A 27,757-nucleotide genomic window follows, 5' to 3' on the forward strand; every position below is an offset into this window, starting at 1 on the left:
AGCGGAGAATCAGAGATGAAAAGCTGCATCGGGCACACGTCTATATACACGGAGTATACCAAACATTAGGAACACCCTCCTAATATTGAGTTGCTCTCAGAACAGCCTCAATTTGTTGGGGGCATAGACTCTCCTTCTTTAAGGCCAGGCACCACAGGCAAACATTTTGATTTTGCTTCCATCGGTCAATTTAGCCTGATCAGCCGATCAGAAGAAAAAAAAATTGCCTGAAAAAATTAGCCTGATCAGCCGATCGAGGCAGTGGCAGTACAGGTAGATGAGCCAAAGGAGGTAGCCGGCAGCAGCGCGTCGAGACGCAAATGAGTTGAGACGAAGATGACAGCTAGCAGCGATCAACCAGTCAACAGCCAGCCAACAGTGGCTTTTATTCCACGTCACAAATAAACCAACTTGTACATGATTTAATTTGCCCTAAGTGTCTACACACTGGACTGAAAATCACTATTGACCCCACCAACCAGGGATTCTGTAATTCTGTCATGATACAATGTGCACACTGTGAAGGTGATCGTGATGCATTTAGAAGGAGTGTTTACACTTCCTCCAGGCTGCAGGAGTGCTCCAGGGGAGATGTGGCATTTGACATAAATATGAGGATTTTTCTTCTAGCCCACGAACTTGGACTTGGTTATGCAGCACTTAAGAAAATAAGTCCTAGGGATTCCTTCCTTGTGTCTCAGCTCATATCAGAGACATGACAAGAGAGTGCCAGGTAAATAAAAGTGGAGTGTAGCCCATTACTGTCAGGTGACTTGCTGTGTATAGATTTCCTTGCTCCGGCAAATGTATTCAAAGTGAATAAACAGAGTGATAGGAAAACATAACTATACAATGAGACTGTCACATTGGCCTACATTGTCATATGGCTGTAGCCTACTGTGATTACAGAGAAATGATCTTTACATAAAGTAAATACATGCTGATATGCTAATATTTACATAGGGTAACATGCTGATATTTAGTCATGCGGTTATGACTGTAATGTCGACAGACATCATAATAAGTACCCCCCCACACACACACTTTAGTTGCAGAGATTCAGAGAGGGCTACAGTCAATACCATCATAGACATAGACAATCATGTATCCTTTGATGGCACTTTGCACAAGAGAGGATTCACTTCCAACTACGGGATAGGTGTGTGCATAGGCATTGCAACAGGTCTAGTGATAGACTATGAGGTGTTGTCTTCATACTGCCATGCATGTGTGATGAAAAGGAAAAGTGGAATTAGTGAGGGGGAGTTCAGGGAATGGAAGGATTCACATGCAGATGACTGTGCTCAAAACGTATCTGGTTCGAGCAAAGCAATGGAGCAGGAATCAGCTAAATGCTTGTGGGCCAGATCAGTCAGTCGCTACCACTTTCGTTACACCGAGATGCTCTCAGATGGTGACAGTACTGCATACAATGCAGTTATTAAATTAGATCCCTACCCAGGCATTGAGAAAGGGGAACTAGAATGCATCAATCATGCCCACAAGAGGATGGGTACAGCGCTTCGTAAACTTAGTTCAGAGAAACACCTTGGGGGGAGAGGTGTAGGGAAACTCACTACACAAAAATGTAAGAGTCTGCAAAACTATTACAGGGTTGAGATTCTTGATAACCAGGGTGATGTAGAGGGCATGAAGAATGCTATCTGAGCTGGTCTTGTCCATTCCATGTCAACAGATGAAATCCCTAATCACGGTAGATGTTCGTCATCTTGGTGCTGGTACCAGCGAGCCCTAGAAAATTGTGAAAATCCACCTAGTCACAAAAACCATGGAGGCCATACATTTTTGAATAGAAAGGTTGCACAGAAAATGGTACCTCTATATCATAGGATGTCAAATGACAACCTCCTCAAAAGAATGCAGCACGGAGGAACCCAGAATGCAGCACAGAGGAACCCAGAATGCAGCGCGGAGGAACCCAGAATGCAGCGCGGAGGAACCCAGAATGCAGCGCGGAGGAACCCAGAATGCAGTGCGGAGGAACCCAGAATGCAGCGCGGAGGAACCCAGAATGCAGCGCGGAGGAACCCAGAATGCAGCGCGGAGGAACCCAGAATGCAGCGCGGAGGAACCCAGAATGCAGCGCGGAGGAACCCAGAATGCAGCGCGGAGGAACCCAGAATGCAGCGCGGAGGAACCCAGAATGCAGCGCGGAGGAACCCAGAATGCAGCGCGGAGGAACCCAGAATGCAGCGCGGAGGAACCCAGAATGCAAATGAATGTCTGAACTCTAATATGGTCGCGATGCCCCAAAACTGTCTTAGTGTGCAAAAGCCACATTGGACGAAATCCCAGCCAGTATGGCAGTAGCCACCTTCAATGAGGGAGCCACTGCTATATCAAATGTGATGGACAAATTGTGGCTTGACAGCACCTTGGTGACACTGGAAGCAATCAGAGAGGAGGATGCGAGGCGTGTTGTGAGAGCTGATGCTGCTTCAATGGAGTGTGCCAAGCGTAGGCACAGGTCCCATGACACGGTCAAGAAAGTAAAGCGGCACCAGCAACAACTCAAAGACAGCCTTTGTCGTGGAAAATCATCTCAGAAATATAACGCTTTATCAGAACTTGTGAAATCAAAACATGCTTTTATTTACAATAGTATAACCATCTCGGAAGTCCCACCGAACACACACCTCTCAGAAGTCCAGTCCTTTATATTTATACCCACATAGTATTGTCCGTCCCCTATGAAGTCATTCCCCACCATCTGCCTTCAATCAGTTTATAATGGTGGCCGGACCCTACTCTGTATCCCCTCTCTTCACCACTAAATCAATGCACTCTTTGTGCCCCCCCCTCTCTAGGGCATCCAATTGCTTATAGGCGTCTATGTGTCTGGTCAGTTTCACTCGAATGGAATCAGCAGACTATGTGTTTCTTGTTCATTAGTGTCCAGCCATCTCAGGCATATTTCTCTGGTATGTATGCTTTTCTAGTGGAATGAGTAGACTATAAATCTAGTGTGTCAAAACACCCTGGCACCAACATGTCTGGGCAATCTGTCAACACAATGGAGAATCTACAAGGGTCAGAGGGTCAGAACGTCCCCCAGTAGATTTCCATTACCACGGTCTCATGATCTATGTCAACATGTGGCTCGTTACTCCAATGTTCAGCTATCTTTTATATTTCTATGTTATCCATGTGTGTAATTGTACTCCTACAATCCCACCTCTGGGGCTAATTAGCCACATAAATTATACAAACATGACTTTGGGATAGTAAATGAGAATACCTACGATATACAAGAAAATACAAAAACAGAATAAAGCACATAAACCAACTAGACCAAACATCTCCAAATGATTAAAACTAAAATAGGAGTAAAAGATCCAATTAGAAACATTAATAAAAACCTAACTAGACAAAACATTTCAACATTATCCCCCCATGCATACACCTACCAACCTTTGTTAGATGATTTAATACATGGTCCATAGACACTTGTAACCGGAATACCCTCTGTCACCTAACATGTTTTTGTAAAATGATCCTATTTTTAGAAGGCAAAACTAACTTTAATTAAAAGAAAATATATATGTTCATCGATATATATATAAAAATTCAAAGAAACATACAAAGAACACAAAGCATTATGCAAAATAAAAATGCTAAACCCCATTATCTAGGAGCACAGTCCTCATCCTTACAAATAAAACAATCTTCTTTTTGACACTTGGCACAGAAAAAAGGTTCCGGGTGATGGTTATGACCATCCTCATGAATTTTTGTACACCACTTGCAATTGTGACGCAAATGACACTTTTTGTGGACATGTATGAGTAAACATTAATCTGAACTGGGTAATTGAACATATACATGGAAACCATGACACGCATGACCCCCCCTCCCCCACCCCCAATCACTTCATAGAGACAGTTAGGGTTACCAAAGGGGCAGTCAAGATGTCCTCCAACCGCATTGCAAGGCTTTCCATACTTATTGGTATAATTGCCTGGGCTTCCCGGTACAGGATCAATCACCACAGGAGGGTCATCTCTCCTTACAGACATCTATTTAACTGTTGTCTGAACCACAATTGACTTTACCAGGGGTATAACACAACAAAATGCAATACCCAAAGCCAACAACCCTCCTCCCAACATGATGGTCATCCTAGCAAACATGAATCCCCACTTTAAGTTCTTATTTGGTATTATCCACAGAAATATAGATTCAAATCTTGATTTAACCTCATCTCTGGCCTTGAAATCCCTAGGTAGACCTCTAAGCAGTCCAATTGCATTAAGGTATACCTCAGGATCCTTATCATAAACCACTTTAACTCTAGGTTTAACATAGTCATCATGGAGTGATTCAATAATAGTAACCTATTTAATTGCTCTAACTAAGGCACAAGGACCAATCCATCCATCAGGCAATACATTCAACAGTTAGTTTCTGGATGTGTGGAAAAAACTATCAGCAATACCTCTGTCTTGATTTTTCAACATAGTAAGAGATGGCGCAACCTGAGTTATGTGACCACACAACCCTTTTCTATTCATAATCAACCCTTTATCATTACTTTTACGAACTCCCACATTCTCCAACACCCAAATAGTATCACTTCTACAGTGGTGTTTCCTACATCAATTCCTTCGGTGTGGTGTCTGTAAAAACATTCATATTTTCCTTTAACCACGGTACCTCTGTCTAATTAAGGTACATTTAATTCAGTTCTAATATTATAGGCAACACAATCATTGTCTCCCATCATGGTCTCATTCAACATAGTTTTACCCCTAGTGCTTACCCAGAGCAATCCTACATTTTGTCACACAAGGGAATAGAATACTTTCTATTGATACAATAGTCATTTTTCCAACTTACACAGTTTTTACATGATGCTGGTTCAGAGACTATTAAAAGATCAGACAAAGGTGATTTTCTTCACAAAATACAATTGTCCATTCTGTGTCTGTTTGCCATATACTTAGCCCATTCGTATCACTCCTTCTTCACTACTTCTTCTCGTGTGGTGTCCTTGAGTGGTTCTGATTCTGATATCTAATTCTGTTGCTTTTTCAATGTTCTTATCTTGAGGTAGATCATTAGAGTTTATCAGAAAGTTTCAAATATCAGTAAAAACTCTCCTGACTGATGTCTCAGGTTGCTTTGTTGGAACAGTGAACTGCTTGGAAAGGGAGGTCGATGTCATCTTAGTGGTAGCTACTGTGGTCGTCACAGCAACCGCCACCCTTGTTGTTGTCACAGGTTCTTCCTGTTCAGGTGCAGGGGTAGGATCAATCTTAATGACCATGGTGCTACTCCCTTTGGTCACTGTTGTTCTTGCTATTTCAACTATTAATTCTTCACCTTCAACTGGTTCAATCTGATTCATGATGAGCACCCTCTCGTCTTTTTCTTTGATTAATGTCAGGTCACATCCTTTCGGATCCCAAACGACTTGTCCCTTTGTTTGGTGATGTGTCCATCCACAGAGTGCCATCTCCGGTAAGGGTTTGATCCTTATGATTGAGATAGACTTCAGTTCTCCTGCTTCTGTTATAAATTGAGGTGGAACATAGATTCTAACCTTGTCAGTCTTTTTGGATTGTTCGGCTGATTCCATTCTTCTCTTCCTGCTCCCACCATACATCTTGATTGTGCATTAGTCTGTTATTTCTATACTAGCATTCACTGTTACTTCTGTTATGTCAATGTCATTATTCTTTTGTTGTTCTAACATCAATTGTCTGTAAAGGAGGCCATTCAAAAGTTTAAAAGTCAATTGTAGGGTAATCCCCATTTTCTTCAGCTTGCGGGACTTTTCCTCCTCTTTCTTCACCTGAGGCTCCCTCCTCAGGCCGGACTTAGCTTCCATCTGGAAGAGTTTCAATTTTAGGGAAGAAACGTTCTTATTCTGTTCCTTGTGAGGCCTCTCCTCCTCTTCTGGGTGCATTAGTCGGTGCACTTGTCGTATTTTGGCTTTCACTTGATTTGCTGTTTTCTTGGCTCCTCGCTGGCGTCTCAATCGTTTCCGCTGCTCCTGCTCCCTCCTGGTGAATCAGCATCCTCTGTGTCCTCATCTCTATGTGGTTGTATCCTTCTCTCTGTTGGGACTCAGCTGCAGCGGTTCAGATGGTACCACGTCTGGCTTCTTTTCACTTGGACGGCCGTTCTTGTTGCTTTGGCCACCTCATAGGGTCCATCTCTCCTCGGTTGATCCCACTTCCTCCGGATCCCTCCAACGTGGACTAGATCTCCTGGTATCACTGGGAGAGGTCCTTCTGGTCCCCTTGGATCATCAGACGCAGAACCTCTCATCCTGGTTCAGGTTTCTGCCTACTTTCTGTGAAGCATTCATACTTAGAGACTTATGGCCTCTGTTCTATGATTGCACCATACATCCTCTTACTTCCATCACTCATCACACAACAAACAGACATTCCAGTTGAAGCTGGCGAACCCCTCTCCTTCTGGTTTCCTAAACATAAGACTTGGAAAACAACAGACAAAACATAACAGCATTGACAATGTTATGTGTTATGCATAAATATATTCATGCAAACTGAAATCTGAGACCATGACAATTCCCACTCTCTCTTTACCTGACTCTATGCCTCCAGGATACTTTTCTGCTGGACTCCACAAAAATAAAAGCCCTAAAAAGCTTCCTCATGCTTCCACCCAGTCTTCCCCTTTCGGCCCCAGGTTCTGAGAGGTGTTCCCAAATCATGTCATTTTTACTTAGTTTCCCATCTACTCCATTTCAACTGATAATCATGTGCATAACCTACAATTAACATTCTCTCTTCTTGAATTAATTCAACACTGTATATGCTTTCATATCAATCCCTTTAACATGTTTGTTTAGAGTATAATATCCTATCATCCATTCTCTTTCACATGATGTATTAAAAATAAAACAAGTAGCCTCCAAACTCAACCCAGTATGTCTATAGTGGAATCTAGTCTCTCTCTTTTTCTCTCTCTGATTCCACATCCTCTGTCATGGTGTTTTCAAGCTCACCCATTATTCAGCTGGACCTTACTTCTCGTGAGACTTATGCACCCACCAAAGAGAGACATGAAGAACTTTACCACTGCAGTGTTGTAAGAAATATACCACCAGCCTGGTGTATCTTGATGTACACTCAGTCTCCAGAATGCAGCCCAAGCCCTTCCATTTCTGGCTGTTTTTTCCTGAGGACATACACACTTACACATGGGTTATTTCCTGACAACATTAGCAAAATCACTAAATCTTAATTTTTAATAACAGCCCTATGTAACCATTCTGCCTCAAATACCTGGCCTCCTGCCACAGAAATATTCAATGATAGTCAAATGATGTTCCCTACATCAACTGCTGTATAATAACATGTAATCAGTCAAATGTCTTCCAGTTGGATTAATATCCAATCCTATCAAAACTGAGTAATAAGTTTCTTAAACTTTTGATCTAGTGTTCAAAATGCCACCACTTATTATTTTTACCATATCTTTAGATATGTGAATTGTTCTATTTACTTTAGAATTTTCCCTATATTTTACACAGTCAGCTGTCTTTCCTTTTCTGTGAATTATCTCTATTATTATACATAGTTTCTAGAAATAACACCCCTTCACTACCATTACCTTCATTTATGAGTCCCCTAACCCATAACAGCCATTGTTTGATACATACTTAAAACATCCTTAAGTCAATTTATATATCATTTATATCAATTTCAGTCCCTCCTCAGGAACATATACACAACCTTATGTTCCTCCAAACAAAAATAAATTGACCAAACGAGAAAAAGAGAAAAAAAATTATAATAATTACACATTTGCAATAAATTTCCACTATTCGTAATGTAATTAAACCTGGAGAAAGCGTCCATCTGTTTCATTCTATACCCCTGTTATTATTGGTCTCTTTCTTCTTCATTCTTGGGTATCATCGCACAACATACTATCTTTTTATTCAATTAAACATTAGATTTTATCATTCCAATTCCAATGACATTATAAAACAAAAAAATAAAAAAACTTTAATCTAATATTCTGTAAGTTTTGTCAACCACCTTGTCTCAGGATTAGTTTCCAGAGCTTCCCTAGGCCTATTAAATTTAAACAGTTCTATATCTAAATAACTAAACAGTTATTTCTTAAATACATTTTCCAACCCAATAATCAGGATAACAGTCCTTAGTGTTTACTTTAACTCAAATTTGACCTTATCTATTCAATACACAACATCCCTTTAATAATTAACATTTATACTAAACACTTTAAATACCAGTATTATCTATTTTCCAATAGCCCCGTTGTCTCAGTTTTTCTCTCATTTGTGGCCTGATAATAAAAAGATCAGTACCCCAAGCCTTTAAGTCATTACTCTCCCTGGCCCATATCATTTCAGCATGTCTTTTTTTTTAGATACAGTTCACAGGTCATCAGACACAGTTGTCCCTCACTGTTCAGTCGGTTAGGGTGGGTTTGAGCTCCACACCCACTTGTAGTGATATTCTCTCCCATGCCTTAAAGCATTCTGACGTCACCTTCTTATGATAACTCCCTTATTCCACCAGTGTTCTCTCAGATGAATTACAGATGATGTATTTATCAACAAAAACCCTCACAAACCCACACTCCAATAAACCCGTTGGAATAACTTTCAACACTTTTTATATGCATAATGAACAAACCACATTTGTGTATTTACCCAAAGACCATAACCCCAAGGAACTGATAGTTTTACCTATGAACCCATGTTATATCAAAAATTAAAATTAAAATAAACCTATTTGAATAACTTATTCAATTTAAGGGTACAACTCTTCATAATTTTCCCAGGGACATAATAGATTTTCAAAGTAATTATACAGTTTGAATAGAGTCTGGTGTCTTAAACATTTTATAAGTAAATCCCACCTGTTCCAACAATTTCTAGTAAAAGGTGATCAGTCTTTCACAGGAAATTCCTAGGATTCAGGGCATTTTGACACCATTAATATGTTTCCACTCCCCCTTTCTTTAGGAGCAACTTAAATACATTTTTCAAAAACATGTTCATCCTTTTGCATACCCAATTTGAAACTGAATTGGAAAAAACCCTTCCAATATATCTACTAATGCATATTCATTCCCAGTACATGGTGTACTCACTAGTGAATCATAAGCCAATAATGGCAAAGGGACTGAACTCACTCATCCAGAACTCCATGTTTTAGCCTTATCCAGATATTTTTATTTTTAAAGCGGCTGACTTTAATTACTGTGGAAAGCAGTTAATTAGTCTCCAATGACATTGTTGACCAGAGAAGATTGAAAACCCTTTTTTTCCCTTATTCTTTCTGGAAAAGAAAGTGTACACATCGTTAATATTCACAATGTTACCTTTTAGTCAGCAAACCAATAATTTTACTTATCCATAGATTTTATTCTAAAGCGTCTTTAACAGTTCCAGAGAATTGTGGTATAGAATGTCTAACAATTAATATTCCATCGTTACTTTACTAGATGTCAAGTCAAACGTGATCTAATACTTCTTCTTGACCACATATAAACTGTAATCTCTATGAAACACTCATTGTTCGCTCAGAGACTATACACCGACAAGTAAAAAATTCCATTCTCACTAACCTCAAACCGATTAGTTGTTTGTTATTTTGACAAGGATATAAACTCTTGTATAGCGGCATTTCCTACTACCGTACTAAGTTCTAATGTCACATTACACTAATTTTCCCATACCCGATATACCTATATCCAGAACAGAGAGCTATTTTCTTATTGGTTCTTAGATCTTGTCAATAGTTCTGCCAATCACCCGCACGTCTGCGAGGACTAGAGGAACCACACACACAACCTCATCGCAATGTATTTTCTGATCATATAATGTTGACATCAGAACGCCTGCAAATCGAGCTTCACATTTTGGTCCCATGTGACTGTTTAATTCCCTTGTCCTATTTATCCTGTTTATCAGGTAATAGTGTCCTTCTCTCCCTATTCTATGGAAACAGTCATTTTGTTGTCATGCCACTAATTATTTATTTATTTTTCCTAAATACTCCCATGTATTATACACCTTTTATTTACTATTTTTCCTAGGTAGAGCGAATCCCCTTTCCAATTAAAAATGCATTTGTCACATCACTTAATTTCTCTTCTCAAACCACGCTCTATATAGTACAGACATTATTTCTGAATACTACAGATGACTTAATGTCTTATTCTAGTACAATACTTCAAATATCACTGTGTTTTCCCCTTTACAGATATCATTATTTATTAATTTTATAATTCTAATCAATTTTATGATTACATTTACATTACATTTAAGTCATTTAGCAAATGCTCTTATCCAGAGCGACTTACAAATTGGAAAGTTCATACATATTCATCCTGGTCCCCCATGGGAATTTAACCCTCAACCCTGGCGTTGCAAGCACCATGCTCTACCAACTGAGTCACACCAGTCCACTGCCCGCTCCGTTAAGATCTCTATCTAACGTCTTACTTTTACCTTTATTAATTTATTTTGTCTATACTTTCTTACCTCTCCCCTATATTCTTTTTATTTCATTGTCTTTTATCCCATTTTACTGTTTAATTCCCGATTCACGGTTTTAGTGAAACAAACCTCTCATATTCTGGTCTCTGTCCTTCAGGCTATTTTTAGACCGCAGTCTCTGTGGGTACAGAGTGATCGACGGCCTGTTTTTTCCTCTTCCTTTGTTACACCGTTCGTGAATCCTTAATCTGTCCTGAATTTCACTATTTATCACTATTTATCTTAACTAACCTAGATTCGTTTTTAACTTTATAGTACAATTTCAATTTATCGACGATTCTACTTTCTGTCTTGTTACACACTATTTGGTTTAATCCTCTTTTATTATCTTTATGGTTATTTATTTTAACACCTTTTTTAGTATTCTACTATGGTCGCTTATTACTTTATCACATCAGTGTTTTTATCCTTGATTATAACTTATTTTACTTCGATGTTCCTTAATTTCATTCCATCTGCCTAATAGCAGTTAACTGCACTCTCCTTCTCAAATTACACTCAGTTAACTGTCAGAGAGGCTTGCGCATGCCTCTTCCTACCAGCAGTTGGTTACAGACACACACACAACCCAACCCAACCTGTCCTTTCTTTCTTCCTAATGTTCTATCTCTACACAGATCTACTCATTTCTTACAACATTATCATTCATCCTTTTATGTTTCATCCGTTCATTCAATCCCTTTGTTTTTACCTCAAAACAACTCAGTCCTTTCTTTATTGACTTAATCCCTTTGTTCAACATAAGCCTAGGCTAATAGGATTTCTACGATATGACGAGAGACTACTGTCTAATCGGATCAGCTTGTCTTCATATCCTACCCAACCCCCAATACTGATCTTTTCTTCTTTTATTAGAGTAGTATTGTGGCGTGACCTACTGAATTACAAAACCCTGTTAGCTAGACAGAGCGGTTTTTTATTCGCAGGATTTCTTTTGCATTTGAACGCCGCACAATCGGGCAAACGTCCTAAATATTCATCCGTACAGTCCTCCTTTCAGAGCGTTAACCATGAAATATTTATTTAACTACTGATTTATGTTTTGACCGTATTAACTACTTTTGCAGTTGAACGCCGCACAATCGGGCAAACGTTTTTCCTACAACCTAATATTTATAAGCTACTTTTGCAGTTGAACGCCGCACAATCGGGCAAACGTTTTTTCTACAACCTAATATTTATAAGCTACTTTTGCAGTTGAACGCCGCACAATCGGGCAAACGTTTTTCCTGCCTTCTAAATATTTATAAGCTACTTTTGCAGTTGAACGCCGCACATTCGGGCTAACGTTTTTCCTGCCTTCTAAATATTCATCCGTTCAGTCCCCCGTTCTGGGCCGGTATCCATGAAGTATTTATTTACTAAATATCCACCCAATCAGACCTCTTTAAAAATGTTCATTTTTTAAAGAGCGGTGGCTTTCTAACTACTTATTTATGCAGTTCTCTGTTATCTTTAGAGCCATTATTCATAAGTAACCTGTCCAAGCATTCCTTCTACTAATTTTATTGAAGAGGTATCACAGGATTTTCTACCTACATTATCTGTTTTTACCGTATGGGCTGTCCCACATTATAGCCAGCCATCTCAGCCAGATGGCACAAACAAGCACATCATTTAAGCTACACATTCGAACGGTCTAATCAGAACGAGCGCATGCTCCACTAAACACCTAACACAAGCAAAGTTCACATCGCCTATTCACTCATTCTCTATACATGCACATGCATTTATATTTAATACAATTCCCCAAATTACACATACATGCAAATTTATTTGAATTCAAAAGTTCTTTCGTTTTTACTGGTTTCTTTTTAGGAAATTTGAAAGAGAGACTTACATGGCGCCCCTCTCGCTGAGACAGAATCTCTGAAGCAATCCATACAAACATTTCAACTATGTAAGAACAAGCTTACCTTTTTATAGTTGTGGCCATAGTGTTTGCAAGATTGTCCAAAGAAACTATCTCCAGCCCTGATCGCCATATCTCAGTCCCTGTCCCTCCTGGCAAGCTCGCCAAATATGTCGTGGAAAATCATCTCAGAAATATAACGCTTTATCAGAACTTGTGAAATCAAAACATGCTTTTATTTACAATAGTATAACCATCTCGGAAGTCCCACCGAACACACACCTCTCAGAAGTCCAGTCCTTTATATTTATACCCACATAGTATTGTCCGTCCCCTATGAAGTCATTCCCCACCATCTGCCTTCAATCAGTTTATAATGGTGGCCGGACCCTACTCTGTATCCCCTCTCTTCACCACTAAATCAATGCACTCTTTGTGCCCCCCCCTCTCTAGGGCATCCAATTGCTTATAGGCGTCTATGTGTCTGGTCAGTTTCACTCGAATGGAATCAGCAGACTATGTGTTTCTTGTTCATTAGTGTCCAGCCATCTCAGGCATATTTCTCTGGTATGTATGCTTTTCTAGTGGAATGAGTAGACTATAAATCTAGTGTGTCAAAACACCCTGGCACCAACATGTCTGGGCAATCTGTCAACACAATGGAGAATCTACAAGGGTCAGAGGGTCAGAACGTCCCCCAGTAGATTTCCATTACCACGGTCTCATGATCTATGTCAACATGTGGCTCGTTACTCCAATGTTCAGCTATCTTTTATATTTCTATGTTATCCATGTGTGTAATTGTACTCCTACACCTTACATATGGGGCAGGCATAGCTGATTAATGTTCTGCACATTTCAACAGCCATACAAAATACTTGTATGTGACAAATTAAGCAAAGCGATATGAGAATTTGCCCAAAACTGCATATTTGCCCAACAGACCAGTATTCAAAGCATATGCTCTATTGCTAGAAAGAAATGTATTAAACATGCTAATGTATTTATTTGTAAAAGGTATATTTTATGTTTATTTGTCAATTTTGAAGTGATATATGAATAAGAGTTTAATTAATGTGACAAATGGTCATATTTATGGAAAGTACATTTTAATTGCATTAGTCTATCTTTATCGGCCATTTTCTGAAAATGACATATTTCCCGTGCGCCAATTCATTCTGCTCAGTCTTCCAAGGACGTACATTCACATTATTCCACACACAGGTTCTTAGGTCTTATAGTCATACTTTTACGGAGGCTTTTTTTATATCTTGTGTCGTTTTGATTTTAAGTGGCATTTTATATGTAAATATATGAACAATATGCATCAGTCATACATGTGAAGTGTTTATCAATATTTTGATAAACTGATCTGTAAAAGTATGACCATTGAGTATCTTATCACAATAATAAAATGTAAAAATTCTGCCTTGAAGCAATGTGTTTAAAAAAATGGATTGTCGTAATATGCAAATTAGCGCATATTAACGGAGGTAGTCTCATTTGCATATTTTAATGTTAAAATATATCAATCTTGTAATACAATAATGTTGTATTTATGTATACTTTCAACTGGTAAAGATTCACTCTGACTAGACGAAATAAGAAAAAAAATCCCTATTAGCCTGTGGTGCTTGGCCTTAACCTGTCTCCTCCCCTTCATCTGCACTGATTGAAATGGATTTAACAAGTGACATCAATAAGGGAGCATAGACTGACCAGATAAAAGCTGTCATGGAAAGAGCAGGTGTTCTTAATGTTTAGTATTCTCAGTGTATACTGTAGCCTAATAAGCAACTAATTCTAAATTCAGAAATTTCATCAATTACGAATTACATGACCCTCTGCTGGACTAGATTTAAAAAGACTAAACCCTCCCCGGGACTAAGATTTTCCTCCAGGTAACCATTCTGTAAATTTCGATCCATCCCTAAGGATGAGACAAACAGATTTAGAACTATGGTCCAGTCATATGTTTGACCTCTATTTAAGTCTTTGGAAGCTTCAATTACATTGTGATAACATACATTCATATTTCTTTGTTCAATATTAATCTGTGTCGGTTCAGCAGCTATCAAACAATTGTTTAATTCCCTATTAACCTCCCTCTTTCCCATTACTTCCCTTACTCATCTCTCCCCTCTTCCCATCTCTCCCTCTCCTGTCCAGGCCATGAGGAGTCACGAGGGTGACGAGGCCCAGGTCTGCTACTTTATCATCCAGCTCCTCCTCCTCAAGCCCAAAGACAACCGCAACCGTGGCTGCAGAGCGACTGGCACACAAAGCACATGACCTACCACAAGGTACCATACTGGCTCCAACTGTGCTGTCTGCTAGCATGAAAAGAGCAGCGTTGCCTGAAAGACAGTTTGAAAGAACCACTAGGCACAGAGTGGCTCAAGGCGATAAGAACGTGAATGTCAACGGGAGGCCACTATTGTTCAGCCTGCTCCATTCCCTGTTGACGATTCGTCCTGTTTCAATTTGATATTTACATTGGCTCAACTGTGTTCTTTAACTGAGCAGTGGAAATGGGTTGTCTCTCGTTCTGTTCTGCTGTGGTGACTATTGGTTTGACCACTTAGTGTTTTGCTGTTATCAAACATACTCTTTTAATAAAGCTTAAAGATGATACAGTTACAGCGTTTGACATTTCATGTGCTTGAGGGTCAGGCGGAGCATGTAAATCCGCCCATTCAGCATCAGTCCCACTACCTGCCCATCTACTTCGGTAACGTGTGCCTCCTTATCCTGCTCGTCTTCAACATTGTCATCCACCGCTTCCTGGAGCTGCGGCCCGGAGACGCTCCTGGACCACCTGGGAGGACTCTACAAGTTTCACGTGAGGGAAGGGGAGGGGGAATGGTTGTGGTCTGTAGCTTTGATTGTGTACACAGCCTGGTATAGCATGTATTTTCCACAATTCTACAAATTTTTCCATGGAGCCGAGAGAAATTTCCTGCAATTCTATGCATTTTGCCAAGACTAATACTGTTATTTTGCTCAAACATAACAAAATATATACTGCTAAAGTCATTGTTTTTGGAGTTTTAAATTCTCCCTGACTGTCGGGCCATTCCCGAACTGTGACTGGAGGTTCAACGAGTTCCCCAACCCGGCATGTCACCTGTGTAGAGCTGATGGTCCTGGCAGTGCCCGGCAAGGACATTGGCAACGCTCTGCTCAGCGTCGTCCTCAAGAGGTCAGCATGGGGTCAATGCTCGTAGGTCGAACAGGGGCTGCTAACCAGTCATTGAGAGGGGGAAAAGTCGAAGAACGGGCTCTAGACTATATACATTTTTTAAAAACATATATATTCTGACTGCACTGTCCTTTTGATGCATGTGTAAAATGCTCCCGAGTGGTGCAGTGGTCTAAGATACTGCATCTCAGTGCAAGAGACTGCAGTACCTGGTTCAAATCCAGGATGCATCACATCCGGCTGTGATTGGGAGTCCCATAGGGTTGCGCACAATTGGCCCAGCGTTGTCTGGGTTTGTCATTGTAAATAAGAATTTGTTCTTAACTGACTTGCCGGGTAAAATAAATAAATAAAAGTCCCTGTTATTATGCAGAAGCCTTGTGTGAGGAATGGATGATGAGTCATGTTGAAGTGGTGCTGAATCACTGCTGTGTTAGTTTTCTACAGAGCTCAGTCAGACCTGTGTGCCCCTCTAGATGACAGTGGCTGTATGTATCTGTGTTGTGTTTTGTTATGTTGTGTGTGGATACGCCTCCTGATGTCATGTGCCTTTTAACAGCCAACTGCTGTTGCCTCGGGGGAACATATGTGCCTGGATGAATGCTAGTGATCACTGCCTTGCCTGTAAGATTCCTCTCTACGCACGCACGCACGCATGCACACACACAGGCTTTGTTATAGATCAGGAATGTAGTTCATGGCATACAGCAAACTTGTTTTTCCCCATTCGCATGATCAAGTTTCAACTATCCATGAATGACAAGGCCCATAAATTGTGGTATTTTACTGCTCACTGTGAGATTCTGGGCAGTTAGACAAGTGTGATGGCTTTACCCAAATAAACATTACTTCATCTGTCCTCCAGACTCCTGTCTGGAAGCTTCACTAAAGTCTGCAAATAAGTGAGCTTAACGCTGTATGTTTTCCTCTCTAGGAGCCTTACTGGGTGGTCCTGCAGGACCGTATTATGAGTGTGCTGGGCAGCCCGTGCCTCACATCAGAGACTGAGTGGGTGGGATACCCCTTCGCACTTCTGGACCGCCTGCCACCAGTCCTACTCTTAGATGTACTGCAGCTGCGTGCTGGCCCTGGCTCACACCATCTGGCACCACTCCAGCATCGGATAGCTCTCCCTCATACCCAATGAAGACCCACCAGTAGCCCCTGATTGGCTGTTTTCCACCCCTCTAGTCCTGATACCAGTAGCCCCCTGATTAGCTGTTCTCCACCCCTCTAGTCCTGATACCAGTAACCCACTGATTAGCTGTTCTCCACCCCTCTAGTCCTGGTGCCAGTAGCCCCCTGATTAGCTGTTCTCCACCCCTCTAGTCCTGGTGCCAGTAGCCCCCTGATTAGCTGTTTTCCACCTCTTTAGTCCTGGTAGCAGTAGCCCCCTGATTAGCTGTTCTCCACCCCTCTAGTCCTGATACCAGTAGCCCCCTGATTAGCTGTTCTCCACCCCTCTAGTCCTGATACCAGTAGCCCCCTGATTAGCTGTTCTCCACCCCTCTAGTCCTGGTGCCAGTAGCCCCCTGATTAGCTGTTCTCCACCCCTCTAGTAATGGTGCCAGTAGCCCCCTGATTAGCTGTTCTCCACCCCTCTAGTCCTGGTGCCAGTAGCCCCCTGATTAGCTGTTCTCCACCCCTCTAGTCCTGGTGCCAGTAGCCCCCTGATTAGCTGTTCTCCACCCCTCTAGTCCTGATACCAGTAGCCCCCTGATTAGCTGTTCTCCACCCCTCTAGTCCTGATACCAGTAGCCCCCTGATTAGCTGTTCTCCACCCCTCTAGTCCTGATACCAGTAGCCCCCTGATTAGCTGTTCTCCACCCCTCTAGTCCTGGTGCCAGTAGCCCCTTGATTAGCTGTTCTCCACCCCTCTAGTCCTGGTGCCAGTAGCCCCCTGATTAGTTGTTCTCCACCTCTCTAGTCCTGGTGCCAGTAGACCCCTGATTAGCTGTTCTCCACCCCTCTAGTCCTGGTGCCAGTAGCCCCCTGATTAGCTGTTCTCCACCTCTCTAGTCCTGATACCAGTAGCCCCCTGATTAGCTTTTTTCCGCCTCTTTAGTCCTGGTACCAACAGCTCTCTGGATTCTCAGCCCAGGCTGGATCAACTGTCCTCTTTCTCTCCAGCCTGGTCCTGTCTCTCTCCAATAGCTCTGCTTCTAACTCTCCTCACCAAGTAAGGCCTGGATTACCTGTCCTCCAGTCATGAGGTACGTCCAAATTAAATCTCTGTTCTCCTAAATTGTACACTCATTACTTCCCACAAATCTAAAAGCATTCGATTGGTGGAGGCATGGGCAAGTGGCAGTTTCCACCATACCAGTCATTTCCTTTCAAATGAGTGATGTGAAGTTAACACGTGTACACTTTGGGAGGAAAGAGAGATAATTGGGACACATCTACCCTCCTCTCTCTCACTCCTCCTCCCTCCACCCCCACAGTCCTGCCTCCTCCCTCAGCCCAGGCCTCTGCCAGCCCAAGCTGCTGACTCCTATCAGCTGGAGTTTAGTTAAGCCTCTGTTTGTTCCACTCCTACCTTGTTTTATCTGGACATAGAGGTTAAAGTCCTGCTGCCTCCCAGGCCCAGTTTAGGCTTAGCTCAGCAGGGCCTCTCATCTAGCCTGGGAATATCTCCCCCATAACTGTGTGTTCAGGCCTTGTTCAGGCCTCGCTGGAATCCCTAAAGTGTCAGCAAGTGCCTTTCCTGCTCCGACGGACTGTCATGTGAAACGACAGCAGAGCTATGTCCTGCTGAGATTACATTACTGTGAAGCAGATGGAAATGCTATCAGTGTGGGCCGTGATGTGTGGGAGGGCGGAACATGAGACATGGGAGATCTCAGCGGGCACCGCAGCATTCTGACGGCAGAGCCCGGTGACGAGACACCCCTAGTGGCACAGGCAGCCGAGTGTGTAGGCCTCACACTGACGCTTCTGAAACACAGAACACACATGGTTCTCGCTCTGAATAAACTCTGTGTGCAAACACACACAGACAGACACACACACCTGGGATCTATCTTGTCATCTGCAAACACACTCTGAAGCTTTTGTTCTGCTGTACATCTGGTGTTTTATCCGCTGTCTGTTCATTCAGAAAAGCCTTTAGTTTATCATTCAAATTCAGTGCCTCCATTGTCTTCTTCCATTTGCACACAGCTCTCACAGTGAGAGCCTTAGTCACTTAGCATCAGGTCCTTGGCTTTACAAAGCCTTTCATGAATTTATGTAGAGATGTTTTTCTTCATTTCTCCTCTTTCCCAGTATGTCTTTGAGAGAGCAGTCCATTCTCTCCTCTTCAGTCTCCATCTTTCTCGAGGAGACATCTAACATCTCCTCCCTCCCCAGGTTCCTGGCTGAGGTGCTGAAGCCCATAGAAAAGACAGAGTTCCAACTCCTCTATGTGGACCACCTGGTGGGGCCCTTCCTCCAGCGCTTCCAACAGGAGAGGACCCACTGTATGCTGGAGGTACTGACCTATGGCCACTTCTGTCCATATATCCCCCCTCCTTTCCTCCCCCATATCCCAGTATAAGCCGAATACACCATACAATTCCACACAAAAGGCCTGTAAATGAAATTCCTTTTCACACTCCCTCGACTTTTAGAGAGAATAGAGCTGATGGTGGGTGTGTGGGTGGGTATGTGTATGTGTGTGTGCACGTGCCGTGTGTGCGCACGTTTGTATGTGTAACATGTGCGTGTGGCCCTGAGGTAGGTCCCAGGGCTGGTCCCCCATCTCTCCAGGTTTAACCTCAAGAAAATGAACAATAGCTTGGTAGATTGAAGGGGGATTAGCTGGCTCAGGGAGAAATCCTGTTATTTGCTGAGAAGAGAGAGGGAGAGTTACGGTCCTTGGTATTGGCTCCTCTCCCCAGAGGCGGTGTCTCTTCCCTGGGCTGCACTGTGGCTTCCCATTAATCTGCAATTCTGCTGTTGACCAGCCTGCCACCCCCTGGACAGCTCATTGATAAAAATTGCCATTCTTAGAAATGTTTCGCTTTTTCACTCTAGCGTTGTGTTAATGAGACGTGCGACACACCATTTGTCCAGCCTCTCCTCGCCTCCTCTAACTATATTATCAACACCCCAAATAAAAAAATATATAATTTGTTTGTCCTCCAAACATTTCGTCTTGCAATTAGCTTTGATGTCACTCTCTGCAGCGTCCCACTTCATTTCAGCGTCTGAGGCTGGAGTTGTCGTCTCTCCTCAGTAGAAGTAGAGCAGAGATTAGTTTAATTCTCCTCCCTCCTCAGTCCTCTGACTGAGAGCCCAGCTTATCTCTCGTATTTCCTAGTGTTGAGTGTCTAATGTTAAGAGCCTGCTAATGTGTGTGTGTGTGTGTGTGTGTGCGTGCGTGCGTGCGTGTTCCCAGATGAAGGTCATCATGACCCTGCGTCCGGCCACGAGACGCACCTATCACCCACAGCAGCAAGATGGAGCCTGCAGCCGCCAGCGTTCCCCAGCCCTCCTCCTCTGTCCTCACTCGCCCCCCAGAGCAACCCCAGCCCCTCCAACCTCCCTCTGTCTGTAGCCCAATAACACACCCACACCAAGGGAGGAGTCTACAAGCACCATGGCCGTGGTCCCACTGACACCAGCTGAAGTATTGAGATGGACACACTCCATGAATGTGTAGGTCAGGGTTGCAAACAAACAATATGATCCCGAGAGTCTGGTCTCCTGAGAGTGACCATGCAACGACCCAGTGCTGTGGTGTGTTTTGCTAGCACAGACTGGAATATGTTCTGGGATTCATCCAATGGCATTGAGGAGTATACCACCTCAGTCAGTCATCGGCTTCTTCAATAAGTGCATCGACGACGTCGTCCCAACAGTGACCGTATGTACATATCCCAACCAGAAGCCATGGGTTACAGGCAACATCCACATCGAGCTAAAGGCTAGAGCTGCCGCTTTCAAGGAGCGGGACACTAATCCGGATGCTTATAAGAAATCCCATTATGCCCTCAGATGAACCATCAAACATGCAAAGCGTCAATACAGGATTAAGATTGAATCCTACTACACCCGTTCTGATGCTCGTCGGATGTGGCAGGGCTTGAAAACTATTACAGACTACAAAGGGAAACCCAGATGCGAGCTGCCCAGTGATGCAAGCCTACCAGACAAGGTAAATGCCTTTTATGCTCGCTTCGAGGCAAGCAACACTGAAGTATGCACTAGAACACCAGCTGTTCTGGATGACTGTGTTATAACGTTCTCGGTAGCCGATGTGAGCAAGACCTTTAAACAGGTCAACATTCACAAAGCCACAGGGCCAGACGGATTACCAGGACGTGCACTCAAAGCATGCGCGGACCAACTGGCAAGTGTCTTCACTGACATTTTCAACCTCTCCCTGACGGAGTCTGTAATACCTATATGTTTCAGGCAGACCACCATAGTCCCTGTGCCCAAGGAAGCGAAGGTAACCTGCCTAAATGAATACTGCCCAGTAGCACTCACGTCGGCAGCCATGAAGTGCTTTGAAAGGCTGGTCATGGCTCACATCAACAGCATCCTCCCGGATACCCTAGATCCACTCCAATTCCAATACCGCCCCAACAGATCCACAGATGACGCAATCTCAATCGCACTCTACACTGCACTTTCCCACCTGAACAAAAGGAACACCTTTGTGAGAATGCTGTTAATTGACTCTTGCTCAGCGTTCAACACCATAGTGCCCTCAAAGCTCATTACTAAGTTAAGGACCCTGGGACTAAACACCTCCCTCTGCAACTGGATCCTGGACTTCCTGACAGGCCGTCCCCAGATGGTAACACGTCTGCCGCGCTGATCCTCAACACTGGGGCCCCTCAGGGGTGTGTACGTAGACCCCTCCGGTACTCCCTGTTCACCAACGACCGTGTGGCCAAACACGACTCCAACACCATCATTAAGTTTGCTGGCGACACAACAGTGGTAGGCCTGATCACCAACAACGATGAGACAGCTTATAGGGAGAAGGTCAAAACTGTCAGTGTGGTGCCAGGACAGCAACCTCTCCCTCAATGTGAGCAAGACAAAGGAGCTGATCATGGACTACAGTAAAAAGGCGGGCAGAACAGGCCCTCATTACCAGACGGGGCTGTAGTAGAGCGGGTCGCGAGGTTCATGTTCCTTGGTGTCCACATCACCAACGAACTATCATGGTCCAAACACATCAAGACAGTCGTGAATTGGGCACGACAACACTTCTTCCCCCTCAGACTGAAAAGATTTGGCATGGGACCCCAGATCCTCAAAAAGTTCTACAGCTGCATCATCGAGAGCATCCTTACCGGTTGCATCACCGCCTGGTATGGCAACTGCTCGGCCTCTGACCATAAGGTGCTACAGAGAGTAGTGCGTACGGCCCAGTACATCACTGGGGCCAAGCTTCCTGCCGTCTAGGACCTCTATACCAGGCGGTGTCAGAGGAAAGCCCATAAAACTGTCAGAGAATCCCGTCACCCAAGTCATAGACTGTTTTCTCTGCTACTGCAACGCAAGCGGTACCTGAGCGCCAAGTCTAGGACCATTTGGCTCCTTAACAGCTTCTACTCCCAAGCCATAAGACTGCTGAACAACTAATAAAATTGCCACCAGGCTATTTACATTGACCCCCCTCCATTTGTTTTGTACACTGCTGCTACTTGCTGTTTATTATCTATGCATAGTCACTTCACCCCTACCTACATGTACAAATTACCTCAACTAACCTGTACCCCAGCACACTGACTCGGTACCCCCTGTATATAGCTTAGTTATTGTTATTTTGTGTTACTTTTTACTTTAGTTTATTTGGTAAATATTTTCTTAACTCTTCTTGAACTGCACTGTTGGTTAAGGGCTTGTAAGCATTTCACAGTAAGGTCTACCATCTACCGTATTCGGCGCATGTGACGAATAAGATTTGATTTGTTCCAAAGCTTCAAAACAGCCAGTCAGTCCAAACACAACCGAGACACAGACATGAACTGTTACACATCACAGACATTCACTTTTTATAACATCCATTCCATTGTGTCCTCCTCCCAGAGTGCTAAGAACCTTGGCGTGATCCTGGACAACACCCTGTCGTTCAACTAACATCAAGGCGGTGACCCGTTCCTGTAGGTTCATGCTCTACAACATTCGCAGAGTACGACCCTGCCTCACGCAGGAAGCGGCGCAGGTCCTAATCCAGGCACTTGTCATCTCCCATCTGGATTACTGCAACTCGCTGTTGGCTGGGCTCCCTGCCTGTGCCATTAAACCCCTACAACTCATTCAGAACGCCGCAGCCCGTCTGATGTTCAACTTTCCCAAGTTCTCTCACGTCACCCCGCTCTCTCCACTGGCTTCCAGTTGAAGCTCGCATCCGCTACAAGACCATGGTGCTTGCCTACGGAGCTGTGAGGGGAACGGCACCTCCGTACCTTCAGGCTCTGATCAGGCCCCACACCCAAACAAGGGCACTGCGTTCATCCACCTCTGGCCTGCTCGCCTCCCTACCTCTGAGGAAGTACAGTTCCCGCTCAGCCCAGTCAAAACTGTTCGCTGCTCTGGCACCCCAATGGTGGAACAAACTTCCTCACGACGCCAGGTCAGCGGAGTCAATCACCACCTTCCGGAGACACCTGAAACCCCACCTCTTTAAGGAATACCTAGGATAGGATAAAGTAATCCTTCTAACCCCCCCCCCCCCCCTTAAAAGAGTTAGATGCACTATTGTAAAGTGGTTGTTCCACTGGATATCATAAGGTGAATGCACCAATTTGTAAGTCGCTCTGGATAAGAGCGTCTGCTAAATGACTTAAATGTAAAATGTAAATGTAAATAACCTTTAGCTTTATAGTGCTTTTTATAGATCTTGTTGAGGAGTGTATTGGAAAAAGACAAGTGTTTCCTCTACAATCATTGGTCTCCTAGTGTGTATATAAAAGACCAGGGTTGATGTCTGCTTCTCGCTCTGTTATTGCTCTTCCTTTGTAATAACATGAGATGGTCCAGTGCCTTGTGACTCCCCACTTAATCATGAAAGAGGTGGTTTATGTTGTATTTTTCACATTAAATAATAATAATAAAAATGTCTTAGTACTGTAACGGCAGATTTCCTCCTCTTCGTCTGAAGAGGAGGTGTAGCAGGGATCGGACCAAAACGCAGCGTTGTAAGTGTCCATGTTTTAATAGAAACAACTGAACATGACACAATACAAAATAACAAAGTGAATCTAACCGAAAACAGTCCCGTGTGGCACAAACACTGACACTGTAACGGTCCTGACCTGTTTTATGTTGTTTTTTGTATGTGTTTAGGTCAGGGCATGTGTTTTGGGTGGGCAGTCTATGTTATCTGTTTCTATGTTGGTTTTGGTTGCCTGGTATGGCTCTTAGAGGCAGGTGTTTTGCGTTCTCCTCTAATTAAGAGTCATATTTAGGTAGGGTGTTCTCACTGTTTGTTTGTGGGTGATTGTCTCCTGTGTCGTTGAATGTATGTACCATACGGGACTGTTTGGCTGTTCGTTTATTTTGATGTCGTCTGTTTCCTGTCCGTGAGTTTACGTTTCGTCAACGTCGTTTTCTTGTTTTGTATATTTGAAAGTGTTTTGTTTCGTGTTGCCATCGTCGTTAATAATAAAAAGATGGCTTACTTCCCGAATGCTGCATTTTGGTCTGATGATCCTTCTCTCCTCTCCTCGTCCGAGGATGAGGAGAGAGACAGCCCTTACAGACACAGGAAACAAACACCCACAAACCAACAGTGAAAACAGGCTACCTAAATATGGTTCCCAATCAGAGACAAAATCAGAGACAATGAATGACAGCTGCCTCTGATTGAGAACCATATCAGGCCAAACTAGAAAACCCCACATAGAAACAGACAACATAGATAATACCCACCCAACTCACGCCCTGACCAACAAAATAAAGACAAAACAAAGTAAATAAGGTCAGAAACGTGACAAGTAGCCTGTAGTCTGTGTTGGATTGTTGTTTGTCTGATCGTCTGTGTTATTCTGTACTGAGTTCTGTAGAAAGGATCTGTAGTCTGTCAGCTCAGGACCTCTGCCAGATGTCTGTACAGATGTATGATCTTAATTTGATTGCCCTGTTGCAGGATAACTTGTAGTGTGCTTGAGTTTTAAAAAGGCTTCTGAAGTTTGTAATTTCACTTCGAAATTTCAGACTTTATATTTCCTTACGAAAACATGTATCAACCCCAACAAAAATGTCCATTAAATATAATCCACATACTTCACATTTCCTTTTGTTGCAGGATTATTTTCCTGCTGTAGCAAACTGTCTCAAATTAAGATCCTACATCTGTATGTTGATACACAAACACTAAGGTCAGAACAGGGTCAACAACTCACTGTTCTTTAAACACAAACTGACTGGAGAGGCTTAGTGTGTTAACAACACTATCTCCACATGATTGGAGTGAGTCAATCCACTCATAGTGAGATGTGTGAACACATGTGAATGGATTTGAATGAGTATTGATTGACTGGTTCTGAGGATGCTCTAGAACTCCTCAAGCAGAATAAGAAGCTGTCTATTGGATTTGACTGAATTATCAGAATTAACCTTGTCACGTGTGCTCCCTCTCCGGCATCTAGGTCACCAGGCTGCTCGTTAGGGCGCACACCTGTCACCAGAGTTACGTGCATAATGACACTCACCTGGACTCCATCTTGATTACCTGCCCTTTATGTCACTCCCTTTGGTTTCTTCCCCAGACGTCATTGTTTCTGTTTTATGTTGGTGTGCTGTTTGTTTCTTGCTTTGTTCATTTATTAATTAAATGTATTCACTCCCTTAACTTGCTTCCCAACTCTCAGCGTACATCGTTACAAACCTCTTGTGGATTCCCTTGTCTAGTCCTTTGATGGTGTTTCATATAGTATTCTCTTATACATAGAAAAAACTGCAATGTTGCTAGGGTTTTCTTTAGGGGCTGACTGTGCCTGTGTTTATTTGATTTACCAGTTGTGATAGATCAGAAAAGTCCTTTAGACGTGTTATGCTAAGCACACACCTTCATATCTACCATAAATGAATGTATAATTTGGGTCAATCATACCTTACCACTGCCTGCCTGCTGCCTTCAGTGCCGGTAGCTTTTTTCCATCATTTTTCAGACATCGACAGTAAATTAGGTGTTTCTGCTAAAGCAGGCTCTTAAGACATTACCACGTTGGAGATGGGGCTCTGACAAACAAAATGACAGCACTAGCAGTCAGTGGGGGGATGTGTGATTTCATGTCAGCACTATTGCAAGGCCTGTGCTAACTGGAATGGAAGTCATTTTAGGTGGGTACTATGTACAGTACGAGTGGTAGTTCTTTCAGAAAGAGTATAAGATAGCAACTTGTCGGGAATGAGTCCAGTGTTCCTTAAGACGCACAACACTACTCTCTCCTAAAGGAGCCTTTCACCTTCCGAGGACACTAATGTCACATTGGAATAGGAAATTAATTCATAGACGAGGGGAATAGGGTAATCATCTTTTATGTATTTACTTAACCTTAGTAATTCATTTCCATGCTTTAGGATTCTTATAGACACGCATACTGAGTGACAGGCATTTGGCTGAGTGATGACATCTAACTGGTGCTGTAGGGGTGGGCCAAGGGATGTGAGTGTTACACTGCATTGTGAAATCTCGACCAATCACAGCAGACACCGCATCACTCCTTTTGTTGTTTTATACTGCATAGTGCAAGTGATGCGTGCTTATGGAAACTCACAAGACTTGATTTGCCAATCAAAAGGTTTGGCTTGACCAAAAACATCTGGGGTTGAAGCCCCAGAAGCCCAGGCCTAGTGCGATGTTCTATGGATTATGCGATTCGCATAATCTATAGAAATAAATAAAATCTTTGCCTGCTGTGATTTTATAAAGAGGTTTCAGAAAGCTGTCAACTGCTGCACTGAATGATGTATACAGTATAAGATGGTTGTAATTCTGGTACTGTATGCAATGACACTAATTTAAAGACGCTCTTGATAAAAAACTGGGGCAGTGTATTTGCTATCATGTCTCTAGCACTTGTTGATATAAATTTAGCTGAGTATATGGTTTTACATTTTTTCTCTCCCATCTTTCCAGTTGGAAACTGGAGAAATATAGTAGCTTAGACCAGCATCCCCCAACTGATTTGGCCCTCAGGTGGTTTTATTCCCCCCTCCCCCCCAAAGTTTTCGAAGCCAAAAAAACATACATTTTAGAATTTTCATTGTTGGACATAGCAGACTGTAAAAACACCAGGAAATCAGCTACAAGTGATTTACATTTTGGAAATCTGTTCCCAAGTATTCCCATGCATAATAGAGAGACACGTGAAATGCATCAAGTGGTTGCTGATGCTGAAGCTCAGTAAAAATCAGCATACTGTGGAGTCCTGGAGGACAGTGGCAAGGCACTAATGGTTTATCAGTGTTCACACTTCATACATTCCTGAACTAACCCTTACAGTATCTATTCTCCCAGTTGCCCTTCCAGGTCGTTCACACCACATGACTTTTGATTGCACATGTGTCAATCAATATAAAAAGGACCTGAATATTGATGGATATGTAAAAGGGAGGTGGCAACGAGCTCCCATCGAAACAAATGATCACTGAGATGCTTAGCCTACTTACCGGGGTATTTGTCGTCTGAGATGTAGAGGGGTTTAAGTTACTCACATCCTCTCAAATGTTTTGTATGCCCCTTGTCACGGCCGTCGAATGAAGAGGACCAAAGTGCAGCGTGGTGAGCGTACATATTCCTTTTTATTAGAAATGACGCCGACAAAAACAATAAACAATACAAAACAACCGTGAAGCTTGGCTATGTGCCACAAACAAAGTTAACGTGACACCCCTGGGATCTATTTGCACAATTATTGTATCATCATATTTATGTCCCTGGATAACCACCCAAGAGTTTATTTGGCATTAATGGTTTGTTGTTTGGATTTGATAATATGTAGCTGCTGGGTGACATTAATAGAGTTCATCTCAGGAAGTATAATAATTGTCACGCCCTGGCCTTAGTATTCTTTGTTTTCTTTATTATTTTAGTTAGGTCAGGGTATGACATGGGGAATGTTTGTGTTTTGTTGGTTTTGGGTGTTTCTATGGTAAAGGGGTTGTTGGTGTAGTATATGGGTTTGTGTTGAGTACATGTGTCTAGCGTTGTCTATGT

General features: G+C 42.7%; 1 pseudogene; it reads left to right on the forward strand.

Moving 5' to 3' along the window:
• Window positions 1-27,757, forward strand: part of LOC129817119 (mediator of RNA polymerase II transcription subunit 23-like) — a 56,866-nt pseudogene that overhangs the window by 24,114 nt on the left and 4,995 nt on the right.

The sequence above is a fragment of the Salvelinus fontinalis genome, chromosome 20 (assembly GCF_029448725.1).
Source record: "Salvelinus fontinalis isolate EN_2023a chromosome 20, ASM2944872v1, whole genome shotgun sequence".
NCBI lineage: Eukaryota > Metazoa > Chordata > Actinopteri > Salmoniformes > Salmonidae > Salvelinus > Salvelinus fontinalis.